The 21,046-nt window shown below is 40.4% G+C and overlaps 1 protein-coding gene across 2 annotated transcripts in view; it reads right to left on the minus strand.

The window, feature by feature from the left end:
* Positions 1–21,046, minus strand: part of AFF3 (ALF transcription elongation factor 3) — a 526,894-nt gene that overhangs the window by 358,728 nt on the left and 147,120 nt on the right. The window lies entirely within an intron of this gene.

A 21,046-nucleotide genomic window follows, 5' to 3' on the forward strand; every position in this document is an offset into this window, starting at 1 on the left:
AAATCTACAAGAAAACTACTAGATCTGATAAATAAATTTAGCAATGTCACAGGATACAAAGCAATTATATTAGCAATAAAAATTGCTAAAAATACTATTTACAAAAGTATCAAAAATATCAAATATTTGGGGCTAAACTTAACAAAAGACATATAAGATCTTTATACTAAAAACTCTAAAACATTGCTGAGAGAAACTAAAGAAGACCTAAATAAATAGATGGATATACCATGAATGTATGCATTGAAAAATTCAATATTGTTAAGATGTCAATTCTCCCCAAATTGATCTAAAGATTCAATACAACTTCATTCAAAATCCCAGCAGCATTTCCTCAAAAGAAAATGCACAAAAATAAAATTTGAGACAATCATAGACCCAAACATAAAAGCTAAAACAAAAAAGCTATTAGAAATGGTGAGAAGAGTCCATCGCCTTTGTAGCATTCATTCTTCCCAGTGATCCATAACCTCAGTCTAATCACGAGAAAAATTTCAGATATAAACCCAAATTAAGGGTTATTCTACAAAACTCCCAGAGCAGTCTTCAGAAGTGTCAAGGTTACAAAAGACAAGGAAAGACTGAGGAACTATCACAGCCTGGAGAAGACTAAGGCATCACGACAAGCAAATGCAATGTGGTATCCTGGATTGGAGCCTGGAATACAAGGACATCAGGGGAAAACTGGTGAAATCCTAAGAAAGTCTGTAGTTTACATCAATATATTTTACTGATGTCAATTTCTTAGTTTTGATAATTGTACCACTGGTCACGTAAGATGTTAACATCGGGGAAGCTGGTGATGAATACACAGGTACTCAAGGTACTTTCTTTGCAACTCTTCCGTAAATCTAAATCATTTCAAAATAAAAAGGCTTTTTAAAGCTATCAGAACAAAGTATAGAATGAAATATTCATGAAGTTGAAGTAGGCCAAGATTTCTTAGAGAGAATACAGAAAGGAATAAATGTAAAAAAAAATAATAAATTGAATTCTATCACATTTGAAAATACCTGTTCATCAAAAAGAAATAAACAGAAAATAAACAGGTAAGCCACTGAATGGGAGAAAACATTTGCAGTGCAGATATCTGAAAAGTGACTTGTAGCTAGTATATAAAAAGTACTCTGACACCCAATAAATCACAACAACAATAACAGCACAATAAAAGATTGGCAAAAGACTTGAAGAGGCACTTCACAAATGAAGATAAACAAATGGTCAACAAGCACATGAAAAAGTGTTCAACATCATATCCACCTGGGGAAATGCAAATTAAAACCACAATGAGATACAAACAAGCATTCACTAGAATGACTAAATGAAAAAGAATAACACCACCAAATGTTGAAGAGGTGCGGAATAACCAAAACTCTTCAACACCGCTGGTTAAGTACAAAATGGCAATTCACTTTGGAAATCTCTTTGGGAGTTTCTTAAAAAGTTAAACACACATCTACTCTACAATTCCAGTTCTACTCCTAGACCCAGAAACAGCCCAGATTTCTATCAAGGGATCAACCTACTGTGATACAGTCATAGAGTAGATTACCACTCAGCAATGGAAAAAAAACAAAAAGGAAGTACTGATGCAGGCAACAATATGGATGAATCTCAAAAATATTACGCTGAGTAAAAAGAAGCCAGAAATAAAAAGTACATACCGTATGATCTCATTTCTATAAAATTCTAAAGTGGGTTAAGTCAACCTATGGTGATAGAAATCGAATCAGGGTTTGCCTCTGGGGGCCGGGGGAACTGACTGGAAAGGGGCATGGGGATGACGCCTTTAGACTTTGCATTTATCATAACTGAGTGAAAGGTAGACTTAATAATTCAACATTTCACTGCATGCAAATTTTATCTCAATTAAGAAAAAGGTAACACAGTTCCTAAGAATTAAGAACTATTATAAGTTCTCAAGTGAACATGCTGTTTCCTTTATGCCTAGACTGCTTCCTACCTCTGGGGCTGAAATAGCCTTTCTCACAGTTCCAGTGCTCTGGCTACTTCTCATGGAATGGTGGTGAATATTTTTTTACCCACCTTTTTGGAGCTCTCCCTCGGACAGGCTACTGCTCTGGCAGATGTCTCTGAAACACTTCTCAAATGTTGTACAGTATATTCACGCATGCGCTATTCATTCCCAACACACCCATCACCAGCATCAACCACAGAAATGTTTCACATTTCACAAACTTTTAAAAAGAACAGAGATTTCTACCACCGCCTCACCTTTAGAAGAGTTTTAAACCACCCTGCCCAATACAATATGGTTTTTTTTTTTATTATTTTTTATTTTTTCCAGTGGGAATGAGGTTGTTCTTTTTTTTTTTTTAATTTTTTGTTTATTGCAGTAACATTGGTTTATAGCATTGTATAAATTTCAGGTGTACATCATTACACTTCTATTTCTGCATAGATTACATCATGTTCACCACCCAAATACTAATTACAACCCATCACCACACACATGTACCGAATTATCCCTTTCACCCTCCTCCCTCCCCCCTTCCCCTCTGGTAACCACCAATCCAATCTCTGTCTCTATGTGTTTGTTTATTGTTGTTATTATCTACTACTTATGTTTTAAGCAAACTCTTTCCCTCACCACACAGGGAGCGTGGCAGGAACCTAGCTCCATTCTAGATATGATAATATAGGGGAAATCTGAAGCTAAGACAGAAGTAGGGTACAGTTGAATCCTGGTCCACCAGGATCTTCTCACAGTTGCCATCTCTGCAAACCAAATGCCAAGTTGCTCAAAGTTAAATGGCTCCTTAGACAGTCACTGGATTGTGTGCACAAAGCATTGATAAGGACTTTGGTCTGAACCACATTTGTGATGCTTACCAGAGTATAGCTTGTCAATTTCTAGATATAAGCTTTCAATGCTGAAAAGCATATGGAATAGCTGGAATGAAATATATTTTGGGCTTAAGAATCAGCAAGTACTTTATTTCACATTCTACCCAAGTATTCTCAAGAGCTACAATTACAAGTTCTACAAACTTAGGGGCTAATTTGTATTTCTGCAAAAGGAACAATTAAAGAGGACTGGGATATTCTGAAATCTAGCTGAGTGGAAAGCGAGATCCAACGAATTCATTCAAAACAGATAAAGCATAAAGTGATAACAGTTGTTCAATAGCATATGAGCATATCTACGATGCTGACTAAGTCATTTGAATCAGATATTTTTTGCAATAAAAATTCAATTTTGCTTTGGGAAAAAATACTTCCCAAATAGGCATTTTCTGCATCCTTGGTTTCTGACATTTATATAGCCAAAAAAAAAAAAAAAAAAAAGGAAAGAGAACATGCTATGATTTACCCCAGTAAGCAGGTACTAAACATATTAAATGTGATCATCACCTCTATACAGTCACACCATAGAATTCATTTTGCATGTTGCAATTCTTACAATTACAATTAAACCAAGGTAAAGAATAAAATCAATAACAGCTACATATAAAGGATAGGAAAGTCCCACTTTAAGAAATATCTCTGCTTTCTGACTATGGAATGGGCGAGAGAGAAATAAACCAGATGGCTTAACACAGGTCTATCGGGAGTGAGCTTAACTATGAATCAGCCTGCTAGATATGACTCTCAAAAGAAGCATCAGACATGTATCCAACTCAAGCTACTCCCCGTAAGGTTGTTGTAACATGCCCCCCTTGATATGCCCTGCCCTGTCCTTCCTCCAACAAGTACCACTGAACAACCTTTAGTGCCCTACATTGGTCCGGGGATTGAGGGAATTTCTTTTTCCCCAAAAGACACGGTCCTCGTCTCAGAGATTTAAGTTCTTTTGGAAAGAAAACACACACACACACACACACACACACACACATACACACAGAGACAACAATGCCTTTCCTCTCCCTTCAGCTAACACGAATCTCACATATCCTTCAAGGTTCTACTTGTGTGTCATCTCCTTTGAGTTGCTTTCCTCGAGTCCCCAGAGAAACTGACCTTCTGCTCACATCACATTACATCTAAGGTGTGTGTAGTAGACTCTGAGTCTCTCTCTACATTCTTCCCACAGAGCTTAGATAGCACTGTGCTAACCTTGCATGCAGTTAGCGCTCAGTAAATAAGAGGTAAATTCCCAACCTGTTCATGTAAGTCTGCAATATGCAAGAGGGCTGTCATTATCAGGAAGTAAAGGAGTGAAAATCCTGCTTCTAATTACGATCACCATTCTTTGGTCTGTCACATTACATATAAACTCAAACTTAACTTTACCTTTGCTTATTGCAAAATAAATTCCACATTGATCTGGCAAAAATAGCAACTACCATGAGATCACTCTATCATATGCTATGTTTCAGATTTAGAAACTATTCAAATGACACATAAAACCTAAAATATTATTTCATCAACTTAATTTTCCTGTGTCCACACACTCGAAAAGGGAATTTCTATTTTAGAACTACAGCATCAAATGCAAATAACTAAGGTTTTCTAATTATTATTATTACAGCTTTTTTTTTCTTTTGCTCATATTGATTCATTAAAATTTACTTCAGGCTTGGCATGGATGATCAATCTCTATTTTTTAAAGCTCCATAGTGATATATTCCTACAAAATATGTTTATTATTATAGATGAATGCAAGCCCTTCCAAGGAATGATCCTCATTGCCACAGAGAATGATCTAGGAATTTACGTCTATTGCTTTTGATCTCTTTGAGGTCAAGGTACAAATATTAATGTCTTGTGTTCTCAGCAGACAGCACAGCACCTGGCACATAGTAGGCACTCAATCAAAGTTTGTGGAATGGATGGATGCCCTGCAATTAGTCTTGGGCAGATGAAAGGATGACTCAAAAATGAAGAAAGACAGCACGCTGAAATCTCGGCCTTCCACCACCTTTACACTGCCTTTCTGTGCTTCCCCAGGGGTCCAGTCCCTGCCACCTCTGAGGCTGTCCTAGCAGAGGGAGCATTTCAGAGGTCAAGCACAGGTAGAGGGCGCACACAGAACAGGACTGCAGACCTAGGCCCTGACCTAGGCTAGCACACAGAAGATGCTCAGTAAACGTTTGTTCAATTAAATGGCTTATATTGTTCCAAGGCTCACAAGCTGAGCTTCCGTTCCCAGAGAATTTCTTTATTATCAGGGAATAAACCAAGATCTCACGACTATGGATCAGGAACTGATAATGCTGGGAAGTAAGCTGATGTCCCTTTTACTCTATAGGCAACTGTGCAGCCTTTGCAGACTTTTAAATTAATATCTGCAAAGGCTGCTTAGAGGAAAATGAAGTCATCATTCCTACATTTAGTGAACATTTATTGAGCCCCAATTCAACTGAGCGAGGAGTTGAGGATACAAAAATATATAATTCCCAGTCCTTACTCCTCATAGAGCTCGCAGCCATGGGGTCACAGTCATAACATAAACCAATAAGTACACTACCAGAATCCAAATACATACGCCTGGAAAAGAAACAGAGCGAGCTAGTAAGAACGAGAAAGGCAAGTGCAAACACATGGGTGCAAGAGCACAAAAGTAATTGAAACAGTGTTACCGATTCCTCCTGCCACCTCTACAGTAAGTATGGCTACAGTCCAGAGGATGTCCAGAGTGGGAGCGGGGAACCCGTTGTTCCCGAGTCAAGCACTAGCTTTTTATGCTTCTCGTTTCCCCACACTGAGCTGTATTCCTGTATCTAAAGATATAAACTTTTCATACAGCAAAGCCCCTAAACCCAAACCACCTACTTCACACATTATTAATTTATACATACAAATTAAACATACATTTACAGAGAACCGGATACATTAGAAAAGGCATACGCTATTTTTCATGAGAGATTTAGGGCATCTCAAGGGCAGTTTTGATGAAGTACAATTTTCATCTCATACACTGACTTTGAATCTAATGGCTCCACTGACGTGCAACGCGCTTCAGACACACAGGACCTGGACCAAGGGGCAAGCCTGATGCACCTGCAGGGTTGCGGAGGATTAGGAATGATCTGTACTTTTATTATCAAACAACTTGCTTCAAAAACACCATACACCCTTAACGCTTCCACTGACCTCCTTCTAGAAACCTGATGTCTTTCCTCTGATTATATTAATAGATTAAACAATTAAAAAATAAAATAAAATTTCTGAAGGCAAACGCAATCAGGATTTTTGCCTACGAATGTCAATCTACAAAAAACCTAAACCAAAGCATTTTAGCCAGGTGATGCCAATCCTGGTCAATTTCTACTGAGTCTCCCACTGGCTCCTATGGCCTCACACAGGCTCCGGGCGTGAGCTGATGCGTAAGGTGGTACTGGAACTCTTGAGAGAGTGGCCTCCTGCCTCCTTGAAGGAAAAGATGTGAAAACTGCACCCATCATCTCCCTACTTCTCATCATGCTCCTACTTGTGCAAGCCAACACTTGCTGAGAAGTCAAAAGCTAGAAGGAGATGAGCAATTAAACAATTTTCCAAAGGTTTCCACTGCTAAATAGCATTATGTACGTCTTTTTAATATGAATGACATCAAGCCAGGGATCCTTCCTTGAATACGAGTTTCCTAAAGGTCTTTGTCCTCACAGATATTTGCAAGTGGAGGCTGATATTTATAGGCCATCTTCACAGAACATACTCACCTAACTCTATTTATGTAACTAGCACAAGCTGGACTTTGTTTGCCAGTACCAGGTGGAACCTGAAAGCTACGACTGATAAAAGATTCTTCCTTCAAAAGCTCAGTAACTGTATCCGCACAAACTAAGTTAGGTTACTCTTTTTATCATATCGCTTCAGGTAAATAAGGCCAGCCCTACTCACTCTTCAATAGGAAAAACACAGAGAGAAGCCAGAACACAAGATCTAGCTCCTCCGGCAGGCCTTGGCGATGTGCTGGGTAAAGTAACACCACTGCTGTGGCTTGCGACGGCCCCAACCTCAGTTCACCTGAACAAAGAATTTTATCATCCCACCTCTAAGGGGCCTGTCAAATTAGTCCAGAGTAAGTTCAGATCAACTCTCTTGGAGCTGCAACAGCCTTTGACTATAAGAACCCTGATCACAAAATACTCTCCACAGCGGTGCGCTTCACACAAATCATGTAAACACCGCAGGAACCAAACTTGCATGACTTGGATTAAATGCCGTCTATTAAAGCCACCTTTTAAAAAAGTACAAAAAATATTTTAGACTAGTTAAATACATTTCAGGCTATGATTTCAGAACTGGCATGGGTAAATGGAGGTAAAAACTCTGCTAAGTAATAGGAAAATCACAACCAATTATGTTACATAATCGAAATTAAGATCTTAATTAATTAAGATCAACTCAGTTCAAGAAGAAGAGAGTATACATTCCTTCCCTTTAGTATTAAGTCTGATGGCCTACCTTCTTCGGTGTAACTTGATATTAATTTTACGTTCACCTCAGTTATTTTTTTTAAACGAATCTAGTTTCTTGTTCCCCAGGACTTCTCATGTTAATCATTAGAAAAACCACCTTACTCAAAGCATATCTTCTTACAGAAAAGTACCGTCTTAGAACAAAGCATCTTCTGACATCATATGGCATTGCTCTCACTTGATTTAGATTCAGGTTCATAATGCAAGAAAGTAAAAAAGAATTCAAAACTTTTAAAATAAATATTTTCTGAGTATAACATTTTACAACCAAAACAGCTTTAAAATAGCATTCCTAAACAACTGAAGAGACTGGAATGCCAACAAATATCTTAGAATGAGCATCGTTCTAAAAGATAGTTTGACATGTGGGGGAGAACCAGGGGTCAATGCACTACCATACATTTAGAATTTTTATTTTTCTTTAAATGAGCATTTGACTTCTTTATATCTTTCAAGTTCAGGAAAGCAGAAAATCCAGGATATTAAGACAGATAAACTATTTAGAGGATTATATAGAGACTGCCACAGACCTGCACCTAGCATCTCTTTAAATTTAAAGAAAATGCTGACTCTGGGCTAAGAGAGTGTTCAGTGCACAGTGCGGTCCTACAGGATAAACTCAGCTTACCCAAACTCTATGCCTTCCAGCTAAGAAATGGTAAAAGGATGGTTCACATCTGAAGAATGAAACAAAAATTCATACTTCTTTTTCCAAGGATTGGAATCTGTTAACATGACAGACAAGCAGGGCTGAACAAACGGCTGGTTCCAGGAAGGGCCCTGCAGTGCTCCTAGTTATGTGGGTTCAGAGTTCAAGTGGATCCTGAGCCTGCACTGTCAGCTGCGTCTTCAACGCGGCCCCTGCAGGCTGGTCCCCTCAGTCTCAGAGTCCAGACTGACCTGACCCTGACCCCAGCCATGGATACCATGTGGTCATCCGAATGTGCCAGGAACTTGATTTGAGAAGAAGAAAATTCTGGTAGGTGAGATAGACCCCTCTCCCTCCCTCCACCCCCTCCCTCAGTCTTTCTTTCCCTCCTTCTTTCCCTCTCTCCCTCTTTGTCTCTCTTACCCCTAACTCCTACATTCTGCACTCTGGGACAAACTAGGCTTCTGACTAAAGGCCTTCTGTAACTGGGGTTCAAAAGTGTTGATTAATGCTTGTACCTGCTATGCAGATCCATGGAGGGGGAGGGGAAAGCCAGCCTAAGGGCTTTTGTATTTCTTGAAAGCATCAGCCATTAATGGGCTAAGTTTACCACAGGGAGCCAGGAAATTAGCCTCCAAACACAAGCTCAAATAAATGTATTTTCCAGTCTATGGTTCTCAAATACATGTTCCATTTCTATCAGGCTTTAATGAGACCTGTGAGGTGTGCATTTGTTTTCAGCACGCATTTCTAATGGCTCTCACAGCACACCCTGGCACGATTTAGTGATTTAGCTAAGCTTTTACATACTCAAGTTCCAACAACCGCTAGTTTAATATTTGGAATTAAAACTCATATGGAAGAGGGTTTAAAGTCACAGAATGAGTCTTTGTTTCTTTAAACTTCATCCTGTAGATGGTTCATAGTTTTAAGACGCTGAATGAGCATGGACTATCACGACCCTAGGATCAGTTCGTTTTATAACAAAATCAACAAAATGATGAAATAAATATAATGGTGTCCTTCCTATCTCATTATTTTTGGTTAGCGTACGCCCTGGGCATGATGAGTCAGGACCTAGGAGTCAGCGTCACTGAACAGTTACTGAGCTCTTGCCGCTCACTGGGATGTCAGGAAAAGCAAGCTACACACTCCACCCTCACAGGGCTCTCAGTCTCTTGCCACCAAGGGAAGCCAAAGTATACAATTCCTTTTTTAGGGAGAGAAAAGATATTGATGAGCATGGCCAAGAAGAGACTGGGCCTTTATGGATACAAATCCAGAAGGAGCCCAGCTTTGAGACCTAGTTGAGGTGTTGGAAGAACACTGATGATCTCTTTTCCTTTTTCATTCCATTAAGTACTTAAAACTACACTTATTTTTGCAGTGCTGTTTGGAAATCACTGTGATACTTTTATATATAAACATAAGTATAAATAATTTGTACCATAAGGTTTGCTATGTACCCTCTTCAGTCCATGGGAAGCCCGAAGAACAAGATGTTACACTGCGCAGTCTTCATAACCAGAAAGGTTAGGAGCATTCATCTTCCCTAATTGAGCACTACAATCAGCATATAGACGATACAGCTCACTCTGCTCATTTTTCTCTTTAAGAAAGAGCATTTCAGGGGCCGGCCTGGTGGCACAGCGGTTAAGTGCATGTGCTCCGCTTCGGCGGCCGAGGGTTCGCAGGTTCAGATCCCCAGCGGGCTGCTTGTCAGGCCATGCTGTGGCAGCGTCCCATATAAAGTAGAGGAAGATGGGCACGGATGTTAGCCCAGGGCCAGTCTTCCTCAGCAAAAAGAGGAGGATTGGCAACAGATGTTAGCTCAGGGCTTATCTTCCTCACAAAAAAAAAAAAAAAAGAAGAAGAAGAAAGAGCATTTTAGAAGATATTTCTCCTCATTCCAGATTTTAGGATGATTAAAGAAAAGAAGATTTAAAAACAGAGCACCTTCCAGTTACTCAGGGCGATAGCCTCCACAAAGAGCACGTGCTACTCCACAGACGTCTCCTGCATTAATGGCCTTCCCACACTACATCCACCACAGCACCACCAGCAAATTGTGCAAGAGACCAGTCAGACAGTGCTACTTTCCTTGCTCAGGACAGAACTGTACCCGGAACACCGCGTCACCTTACAAATTCTGTCTGCCCAGCTAACTCGTAAGAACTAGGAGAGTAGGGCCTGCGTATAGAATTCATTTGTGTCTGGCACGTGCAAAATGCTCTTCAATATCAGTTCCATCCTCTTAAGATCAGAGAACGCATTTTCAAGAGTTTAAAAGGCTTCACAGAGAGGCAGCAAGGTACACAGTTTCCATGTGACCCTGTGGACTTCTCAGTTAATCATGTTTTCCAATTAACTTTTCCATAGATCTTCTTGTTCTATTCCTGATCATAACGTACAGTTTCAATACTGTGGGGTTTTTTTATTGATGTTAAATATGTTCCTAGAAGTTGCAGTGCAGTGAAGTAATTTCACAGAAAGGCAAACTGGATTTGCTTGTCAGATAATAAATATATATGTTCATAATTAAAATAGATTTATATTTCCAGAAAGGAGCATAATGGAATGAAGAAGGTGGTACAGAAATTCTGAGCCCTCTGTACCACTAGTGATGTATTTCGTCTGAGATCTCTTTCAGACAAACGCAATATTCTGAAAATTAAAGGCTTGGGGATGACTTGGCAAAAGTTCCTTTAAGGACCCATCAAGAAGACAATGAGCTTAAACTAGAAGTGGTGGTCTTTAGGTTAAGCATTTGAAAGACTCTTAAACATGAGACTTGAGAGCTGATATTTTAGATAACTAAAGATGGCCGGAGGTATTAAGAATAGGATAGTCCCGGGAGGGAAAAAGACTTCAACTCTAGTGCTAACCCCAGCTGAGCATCACGACCTTCCTTGAGTCCTGTGACTACCTCCACACAACACCCATCACAGACTCCAGGATTGGGGAGGTAGCACCAGCATCTCTAGGGTAACCAGCCATTCCTCTAGACTGGTTTAGAATCACAGTACAGGGAATTGAAAGGGGCCTTATATACAACATAACATGGTGAGTGAAGAACAGAAGCCTTGCCTGAAGTCTCCCCATCAGAAGCTGGGCTTGGGCTGGACTCCTGTTGCTTGTCTCCACCACACCACTGGAGGGGACAGTGACGGAGATAGTGATGTCTAGATCAAGCATGTGGTCTCTTTCAGTCCCTTGATTTGACATTTGACACTGACCTATGGACTGGGCATTTTCAGGTCTAGAAGATGAATATGTCATATAAGTTTTCATAAAGTGCTGAACGTCAGAAAGTTTCCAAGAAGACTCCTCTGTGACTCAGCATATAAAGACCTACAAAGGCAAGTCCCTAAAACAACAGAGGGACCAACAGGGCCTCAAAGGTGCTGCATTTGACCTTAAGTGCCTCGCAGGCAGCTAAGGACAATCAGCTCTCAGGGAGCAGAGGAGCAGAGGAAGGACAAAGAAGGAATGTCCTGCAAAACCTCCACCCAGGGGATGCCGTGGGGCTTAACCCAAAGGTGAGGGCTGTGTTGGACCTGAAGAGAACAAGAGAGTAGATCCAGGCCGACTTTCTAGACAACTTGTATTAGAATAGATGTTCACATATAACTGGTTAGTATTAGTATTAATAGTTAGTATTCTGCTCTTCTCATTTGGCCCAGAGGAGAAAAAGCTTGCACACCATTCCTCAGAAGGGGCCAGCCAGGAAGGAGCACTTCCAGCCTCACTCAGCTCCCTCAGGATCCCTCCCTGGCAGGAGGGCCTTATCCTGTTACCGCCTAAGGGAGATGATCAGCGCACCTGGCTCAGCCTGGTCCTTTCAGGTCTTTCTACAAAGAGGGTGCATTTTGTTCTGCTCTCCTGCCACATAGGAAGCTCAGCCCGGCAGGACTTTCTCCTCAGGAGAAGCCGTGGTTGTCCAGCATTACCCAAGACTGCTGGGATGAGAACGTTTAATTCTGGGGAGAAGAAACACAGACCAAAGGCCACCTTATCTAATCCTCTTTATTAGCTGAGATATCGAACTACATTTGACTGTCACTTATGTCTTATTTGTCAATTAGTTCTGAATTCAAGAGGGGAAGAAAGGTGGGTGTTTACACACCTCCTAACACCCTGACACCTTCATGTCTGAAAAAGGGAGGTCATCTAAAGTTTAGCATTAGCACAGGGATAGCAAATGCCACCTCCAGCATGCATGGTACTCTTTCCTCCCAAGCCAGGGAGACACCTCAGAATCTCTGTCAACACGGTGTTCATGGCAGCAGCCACCACCAACGAAGTGCCATTGCAACATGAAATAGAACCCATTTGTTATCTCAACCTTTGCATACTGGACATCGGCTGTGTCACTTTCTGGAGAACTCCTTCTTATTCTACTTAGCTGTGGTCATTATTCTCATTCATTCATTCACTGTACAAATATTTAATAAGCAGTTTATCATGGGGAGAAGGAAGCAGGTATTTTCTTCAACTTTCTTTAAAATAATGAAGTACTGAGGATAATATTTTCCAAAACACTTCTGCTTCTTCCTTTCTATCCTTCAGGGACTACAGCCTTTGGGGAAATGGATTTGGGTGTCAGCTGGGTATTAATTAGAGGATCTAAGTTTGCTGGTATGGAAAGATTAGTGAGAACTAGCCACACGATGCTCAGCTAATCCCTCACCTGAGGCACAGGGAGCCCTCACGGCCTGGTGGTGCTGTGTGGGCAGGAGTTCCCAGGAAATCGAGAGGATCATTTCCTGACAGCTTCAGATGCTGAGTGTCAGCACCTGGCCTGCTTTGATGACGCATTTTACCCTAATCAGACCACCCAGGAACTGAAGGGACAAGGAAGCCAGCTGAGTTCCAGGGAGATGTCCAAGAAGTTACAGGAGGATTACAGGATAAAGGCATTCTTGTGTGTCAAATCCACATACATTTCTACACAGACCGGAGGAAATGCTGTTTGGGGCACTGTGCTTATGCAGTTTATAGCCTGTAACTTCATCTAATTTTTCAGAACACCAAGGAGAAGTTACGCAATACGAAAGGAATAAAAAGGAACTGGGGTGCATTCATTTTGTTTGGAGATGCTGGCTCATGGAGAGAAATTACTGGATTTACGAAGTGTAAATACACTTGTTAGAAAGGCAAACACTCTTTAACATACTAACGACCTTCATTAAGAAAAGGTTTCTCGAAAACACCAATTTGCAAAGGTACATGCACCCCTGTGTTCATTGCAGCCTTATTCACAATAGCCAAGACTTGGAAGCAACCTAAGTGCCCATCAAGGGACGAATGGATAAAAAAGCTGTGGTATATATACACAATGGAATACTACTCAGCCATAAGAAACGATGAAATCCAGCCATTTGTGACAACATGGATGGACATTGAGGGCATGATGCAAAGTGAAATAAGTCAGAGGGAGAAGGTCAAATACCGTATGATTTCCTTCAGTAAGTAGTAGATAATAACAACAATAAACAAACACATAGGGACAGAGATTGGATTGGTGGTTACCAGAGGGGAAGGGGGGAGGGAGGAGGGTGAAAGGGATAATTGGGTACATGTGTGTGGTGATGGGTTGTAATTAGTATTTTGGTGGTGAACATGATGTAATCTATGCAGAAATAGAGGTACAATGATGTACACCTGAAATTTTTACAATGTTATAAACCAATGTTACTGCAATAAACAAAAAATTTAAAAAAAAAAAAAAAAAAAAAGAAAAGGTTTCTCCCTTCAACAGTTACTGACATGCATCTTCTGCCCTCAGTCCAGACACTGGCCCCAGCTGGATTTAACTGAGACACTGTCCACAACACACCTCAGTTAAGTGTAGCCCTCAGACACCCAGGTATATAATCCAAGGACATCGATGACTATTTTACAGGTCCCGAAAAATAACATTCTAAAATGATTATTTATATTGAGGAAGAAAAGTACAATGTATTTCATGACGGACAGGCACAAGAACCAGTGATGTCCTGGTGTGAAAGCCTGGGAGAGAAAGGAAAAAAGTAATTCAAAAAGATACACAGGAGCGTAAAAAGCATCTGCATGTATGAAGGGCCATATAATTTAAGTGAATCGAAGAGCTTTTAACAGAAAAGATTTGAGAACAGTAATAGGTTTTATTTAAGGATCCTAAGTCTAGTGACACGTGGTCTAACAAACATGAGGGTTCATGGGAGGGTGGTGGTAATTGGGGAGACTGTCCTAGAATACCCAGAATACATGGTCCTTGTATGATATGGAAAAGGTTAAAAAAAAAAGCAGTCATTTATGTATTTCTAGAATCATCTATGCTTTAGTACCGGCTTTATCCTTTTAATAACTGGTAAATTTTAATAGATGTTTTAGAATTGCAAAGATCTGAACGAGGATCCTGGCTCCATAACTCAGGGCTCCACGACTTTGTTCAGCTTCCCCGTCAATTCAGATACCTACCCCCTTAGATTAATTTAGAGATTGGAGTGCTTAACCCAGTGCTAACATGCAGTAACTGCTCCACAAACAGTAACCATTATCATTCATTCAGTAAACAATTCCTGAGCACCTACAAAAAGAGAATAATATCAGCTGGGTCTTGAAGGAAAATTTTTAGGCAAGATAGATATGTGCACAACCAAGTTAGACTAGCTAAGAACTGCAGGTATGTTATCTGACCTCACTGACCACAATTCTGTCATCTGTAAAATGGGTATAGTACAAGTATGTATCTGATGTGCTTGTGATGAGCATCCAATGAGTTAATACACGTAAAGTGTTTAAAATAGCATCTGGCACACAGTAAATAATAATAATGATGATGATGATGACGTTGTAATGGTTAATTTTATGTCAACCTGGCTAGGCCATGGTACCCACACATTTGGTCAAACACCAGTGTATGTTGCTGTGAAGGTATTTTTAGAGGAGATGAACACTTAAATCAAGAAACTTTGAGTAAAGCAGATTACCCTCCACAATGTGGTGGGCCTATCCAATCAGTTGAAGGCCTTAACAAAAAAGACTGAGGTCCCTGAGAAAGAGGGAATTCTGCCTCCAGATTGCCTTCAGAGTCAGACAGACTGCAACATCAACTCTTCTCTGGGTCTCCAGCCTGCTGGCCCACCCTGTAGACTTTAGACTTGCCTGCCCCCACAATCACAGAGCCAATTCCTTAATATAAATCTCTCTCTCTCTCTCTCTCTCTGTCTCTCACACACACACACACCCTATTGGTTCTGTTTCTCTGGAGGACCCTAATACAAATGTTATTATTTTATTATTATTTTATGGCCAAGAAAGATGAGAAATGCAAGGGATCAATATCACAAACAAAATTTCAGCCTGATTAACTTTTTCTGCAAGGACCTTCCTGTTTGATCTGGGTTCCCTGAGACACCAGCAGAATGTCAAGAGAAGGATTTGCTTAATGCATACCTGTTGTTTCCTTTCTATCAGAAAACAAATACTTAAGTTTATCTTAATTAAACAGTTGTAACATTTAAACTTCCTGATGACACCATGGGGCAAAGGTCTTTACACTTAACTCACCTAATCACATAAACATGACTAAGTTCTTTGATTTAATAGACAGAGAAAAGGCCTCAGGTAGTCTCCCTCTTCACTTTGTTAAAGAACACATAAGCCCCTTTCCTACAGAATAGTTCCTTTCACTTTAGACTGACACTGTATCTAAGTAATTTAAACACTTGCAACAAATTGAAACAAATTACCCAAGATGAAAAATCCAGCTTCTACATGCGGCTTTAGAAAGGCTGTGATGTATTCAAGTAGAAACCAGCATTTTTTTAAATATCTCAACTCCAGACAGGGATAAATACAGCTATTTGTTAAAACTAAGCTTCCTGAAACATTTAATATTCTGATTACTTCTGCTGGATTAATGAAACATGTGAAATGTAAAAAGTGAAATCTGTATTTCTTTCATTATCTGTCTATGGCATTAACAAGAACTACTTTGCTAATTACTTTATTGTCAGTTTCCTATTGGGAAAGTCTAAGGTGTTAAGAGTACATAAAAGCTTTATATTTAGGTTTGTGCTAAATGTTGACTGTCTTGTTCTGATGCGGCCAACAGCAGTGAGATTATAATTAGATGTGTTATACTGTATCGAGCTAAAAGCTAATTTAGGGAAAAAAATACCCCTCCACAAACACTAAGGTCTTAGGTTTCTCTCTAAAGTTTACCCCCAAATTTATACGTCTGATGTAGCACACAAATGACTCATGCTATCATCTGAAATCAAGAGACCATGATGTGTCAGGTTTCTGTGTATGTCTGCGTGTGTGTGTGTGTGTGTGTGCATGCGCGCGCATGGGGTATGTGTACGCTGTCACATCTCATCTGCTATATGGGCTTTCCTCTGTGATTATAAAATATTTTACTCAAAGTAAGTAATTACAAAAATATCCTGGTGAAGTGGATGGAATTTTCCAGTTTTCCAAATTATCTTCCAGAGAATTTGCTTTTAGAATCCAAAACTTGAACTAGCACCATGAGGCAATTTCAATTTATGTTTTCTATCTATCTTATTCTCACCTACCCATGTTTCATGACCCACTCCCCTCATTACCTTTCTTCATTTCCTCTGAAAAAATGAAAGTTTATCAAGTGAAAGGGTTTTTCTTCATCTTAATGAAGATCCTTTCTCTCCTTTCCTAGATTTACTGCACTCAGTAATTGTCAACTACCTGGTGATCTATTTCTAATGAGTTCTCCTTGGTTAAAAAAGAAGTCAAATGTAGAATAGTAATTTCTCACTGGTTTTCTGTGACCCCTCTATATTCACAGTCTCCCACCTAACAATGGAACTGATGACAGTTCTGTGGAGTCTTCTGGTGATTTCCCTCTTCTATATTTCTCTCACATTAGTAGTTCAGTGGTTCCAGGAGTTCAAACTGGGACTAGTAGATCATTTTTCCCACTGAAGCCTCTATTTGCAATTTTCGTCTGGATATTCATCTAGATTAGACCGAACATGAGCTTTCAACCTAATCCACTTCTGTCTTCCATGAGTTCTCTGTGTTTAAAAATAAGCCTATTATACTGACTTTTTGTTCTAATGACCAAAACTGGCATTGGAGTAGATTATCTTGGGTTGGAGTTGACATTATTTTTTTCATATTGTCACTGTGTGACTATTTCTCACCATAAAATTAAACCTATTTAAATGTATTATCTGTTCCTCATCAGTAATAACATCCATATTTAGGAATGTCCTCATAAATAAAGTGGGATTGATTAGACAAAAATTCAGCTTAAGGCAAAGCAGACTATGAAAGTTGGTAGAGTACGTGAACTCCCACTTCTTCAGAAATGCAGAGGTTGGTCAAAGCTTCCCAACTTCATCAAATTACCCCACCTGCCAGGGGCTCTACCAAACAAAACACAGCAAGTGCCAGCCCTTCTTTCATTACAGGTCAAGAAGTTTAACTCTAAGGAAGAGTCAACATGCTACTTTTTGTTTTTTAAATTTTCCAGCACTCATGTGCTATGAATCATGCGTGGCCCTGGAAGTACAAAGAAGGATAAGACAAGGAGTGAGTGACAGAGCTGCCAAAGAGCTCCCCTCTAGCCGGGGTGACATATAGTCAATGGCCCACAGTACCCATGTCCAAAAAGAGCTTTCTTTTTCAGGCTAAAATGTAATAAACTCTGAAATAAACTCATTAACGCGATTCACCCATTTAAGCATTCCACAGTTATTGGACACCTACCACAAGCAAGCACTGTGTTAATGCTGGGATAACAAAGGCAAGACATAATCCTTGCTCTTGAGGAGACCTCGTCCTCAGCGATGAGTGAATATATAGAGAGAACTCAGAATGCAGAATGATAAGAGCTGATGCAGAGAGAGGAACCAAGCATGGAGGAACCAGCCATCAAAGAATGGCCTTTAGCTGGTTCTTAGGTAATTTCTAAGAACTGGTACACTTTTATTGAAAACTACTTTGGAATTTCTCCTCTTCCAAACAACAGTGCCTCTTTCTCCCTTCGTTCAGACACTATCAGAATCACATTATTATATGTATGCAGAAGATCTGAAAGTCTCTAAGTATCTAGTTTAAGCAAAACAAGCAGCAAAAAACCCAGTTTTTTAACCAGGCAAACCCACTAGTTTAATGGAACTATGAAGTAAGCTTTTACGCTTTCGTTGACGACTCGTGGCAAATATGGACCTCTTCTCCATTTCTACAGATGGGGTGAAGAGCTGATGGCAAAGAGCCTCACTGAGTCTTCCTGGTTCCCCCTATCACACTTTCTTCCCTAGGAAGTCAGACTGCCTACCCAGGCAATCCAGTGGTCCCCACCACAGGGTGGTCGGGTTCAGCCCTTTCTCCTCTTCTGAAGACAACGAACAAGAAGGCATTTGAGAACAGTTTCTGCCTTTCCATTTGCTCAATTTCTGTTCCCTGCTGTCTAGCCAGGAAAAATGAGGAACTTGCCAACATCTCACCCTCACTGGGGAAACTATATGAGAGCTGGGTTATGCAAAAGACGATTCCTTCAAATAGCTTCTTGCTGACTTGAAAACATAGTCTACGGGTATTTTTATGGATGGCTCAGCTCTAAACTCTGGGAATAAAGGTTATAGAAGCCATGCCCTCTGAAAGTAAGCCATGCATGTGGAAGATGCTTGGGATTAGACAACAAAGGCTGTTGACAAAAATCTTAGCAATCACTCAGCACTCCTCGGGAAAACTGTGAGGGATGTGACAGAGGGAGCCACCACATAGCAGCAGAAGGCTGGATGGCATTCAAAATATACTTGGTGAATGAGTAGTACATAGGACCATTTAACCAAATTTTGACAATTAATTAATATTTAATTCTTCAGTTACCTATTTTAATGATTTTCTAAATGTTTCATAGAAAACTAAATTCAAGACACGTGTCCTTCAGGCAGTCCTCCTCCAGGCTCTAATAGACACAGCCTCTCCTGTGAAGAGGCGGACCTAGTCGGGGAGACAACACAGGCAATGACTGGGATGGTCCAGAAAGAGGCTCTGCTATCCTGATGGGGGTTCAGGATGCACCACAGTCTTCATAATTTCTCTATAACACGCCCCAAACTCAGACATAGAGCTTCTCTTGCAGACTGATAATTATCAAGAATGGAGAAAAACAAATTAATCTGAGCCACCCTAATTAGAAATCAATAACAGATGAACAGAAATTAAGCCAAAGTTTACTTTTTTTTTTTGATACTTACGTAAAATGGTTTAAGGAGAAATAACAATACGGAGAGTTGGTGTGTGGCGGGTCATACGTAACCTACTTAGAAGACTGGAGTATCTCAGGCACCTTTAATCCCCAATTATATACAAATACTAACAAATTAATCTCAAACCTTTAAGGCAGTGACTATGTCTTTTCATTTAGGATCACCCAAAGGGCCTGGCACTGCATTCTAGATGAAATGATCCTTATTAAAATATGTCACCTATGGGCTTCTATTTGGCAACATTTTGTTCTCCTCATGCAAGTGAGTGTATTATTTGATTTAGTCAGTCATTAGGTAAATATTTATTCAATACCTATTACGCGCAAAGCCCTGTATTAGGTACTGCAACAGAATGTAAAGATAGACAACACATCTAAGCAAGTACCTGCAAGATAAAGTCAAAAAGTGGCTATATGTAGACAAACTGTGTGGAGATTTCACAGGAAGTGGAGGCTGCATCTAACCAGGGAGATCAAGAGGGAGGCACTTAGAAGCAGCTTGGGGAACATCTATGATGAGGCGTGTGGGGACGGGAGGGCTGGAGATTAGCTCAGAAGAGGTGGAAAGCATGACATGGGGGTGCACAGGGAATACTGAGACATTCAGTTTTTTCAATGCATGAAATAAATGAAGGGGCTGGTAGAGGATAAATCTGGAAAGAAAGAATGGGGACTTAGCATGGAGCATACTGCAGCCAAGATCAGGCAGCTAGATTTTGCCATACAGAGTGAGTGGCTGAACTCTTTTAAGCAAAGGAGGTTATGATACTTGTGTTTAGAAGCAATAAAACCAAAGTACTTTTCTAGTCCTCTGTAACATGGGGGATTCTCATTCAGGTTGGCTGACTTCCCTCCCCAACACTGGTCTGCATTAATGACACTTCCCTATACAGGTCACCAGTCTAGGGGGTACTCGGAGCTCCATGCTCTCTGTGTGAGGTTTGACAGTGGTCGCGACTGCCTGTGCCCACCTCCTTCCTTGAAGAGGACCTGACCATTTTCTGCCTGCAGTGCTCAGTCGCTACATTACACACCCCTTTATGGAACTCCAGGTCTTGAAGAATCTTACACTTAACAAATCCTGCGACAACTCCCCGTGTCTCCCGAGGTTTCATCTACCTGCTCTGTTACACGTTTCAGCTTCTGGAGCACAGTCCGAGGGCCTTGCTTGGCTTTAGATGCAAATAGCATAATTTTTCTTTGCTGTTCTAGTCTATCATTTCATTGGGAACAGAAAAACTCAAAGGAAGAAGGATGATGTCAAGCATAGTGGACAGCAAGGGCCTTGTTGAAAGGACACATTCTCCCCCCTCCTCCAAATTAGCTTCTCCTGTTATCCCCAGTGGACCTCCCTGCCTAACTCTGAGAAGGAACAAAAGGCCTAAAGACATAGCCCCAGAAAGTCCAGGGCAGAGTTATCAGCATGTGCAGCATCCTCTCATCCTAAACCAGCAGTCTGTGTAGGAAAACATCTGAGAATTAAAAACACTGCATTAAACACACACACACACACACACACACACACACACACACACACGAACCATATCTTCCCTGCCATCAGCTCACGACAACATCAAATTCTCCCAACTAGAGCAATATGACTACTGGGAAAGAAATGGGTGGAAAACTTCTGCATGTATCCTCAATTTAATTCCTCCAAATAAAATTTTAGTTGGGAAAAATAAGTCACTTTCAAGGTGACCTTGAGCAAGTTACTCAGGTTTCAGATTTCTCATCCGTAAAATGCAAAAATAGTAGTACCAA

The sequence above is a fragment of the Ceratotherium simum genome, chromosome 40 (assembly GCF_057802395.1).
Source record: "Ceratotherium simum simum isolate JZ-2026a chromosome 40, ASM5780239v1, whole genome shotgun sequence".
NCBI lineage: Eukaryota > Metazoa > Chordata > Mammalia > Perissodactyla > Rhinocerotidae > Ceratotherium > Ceratotherium simum.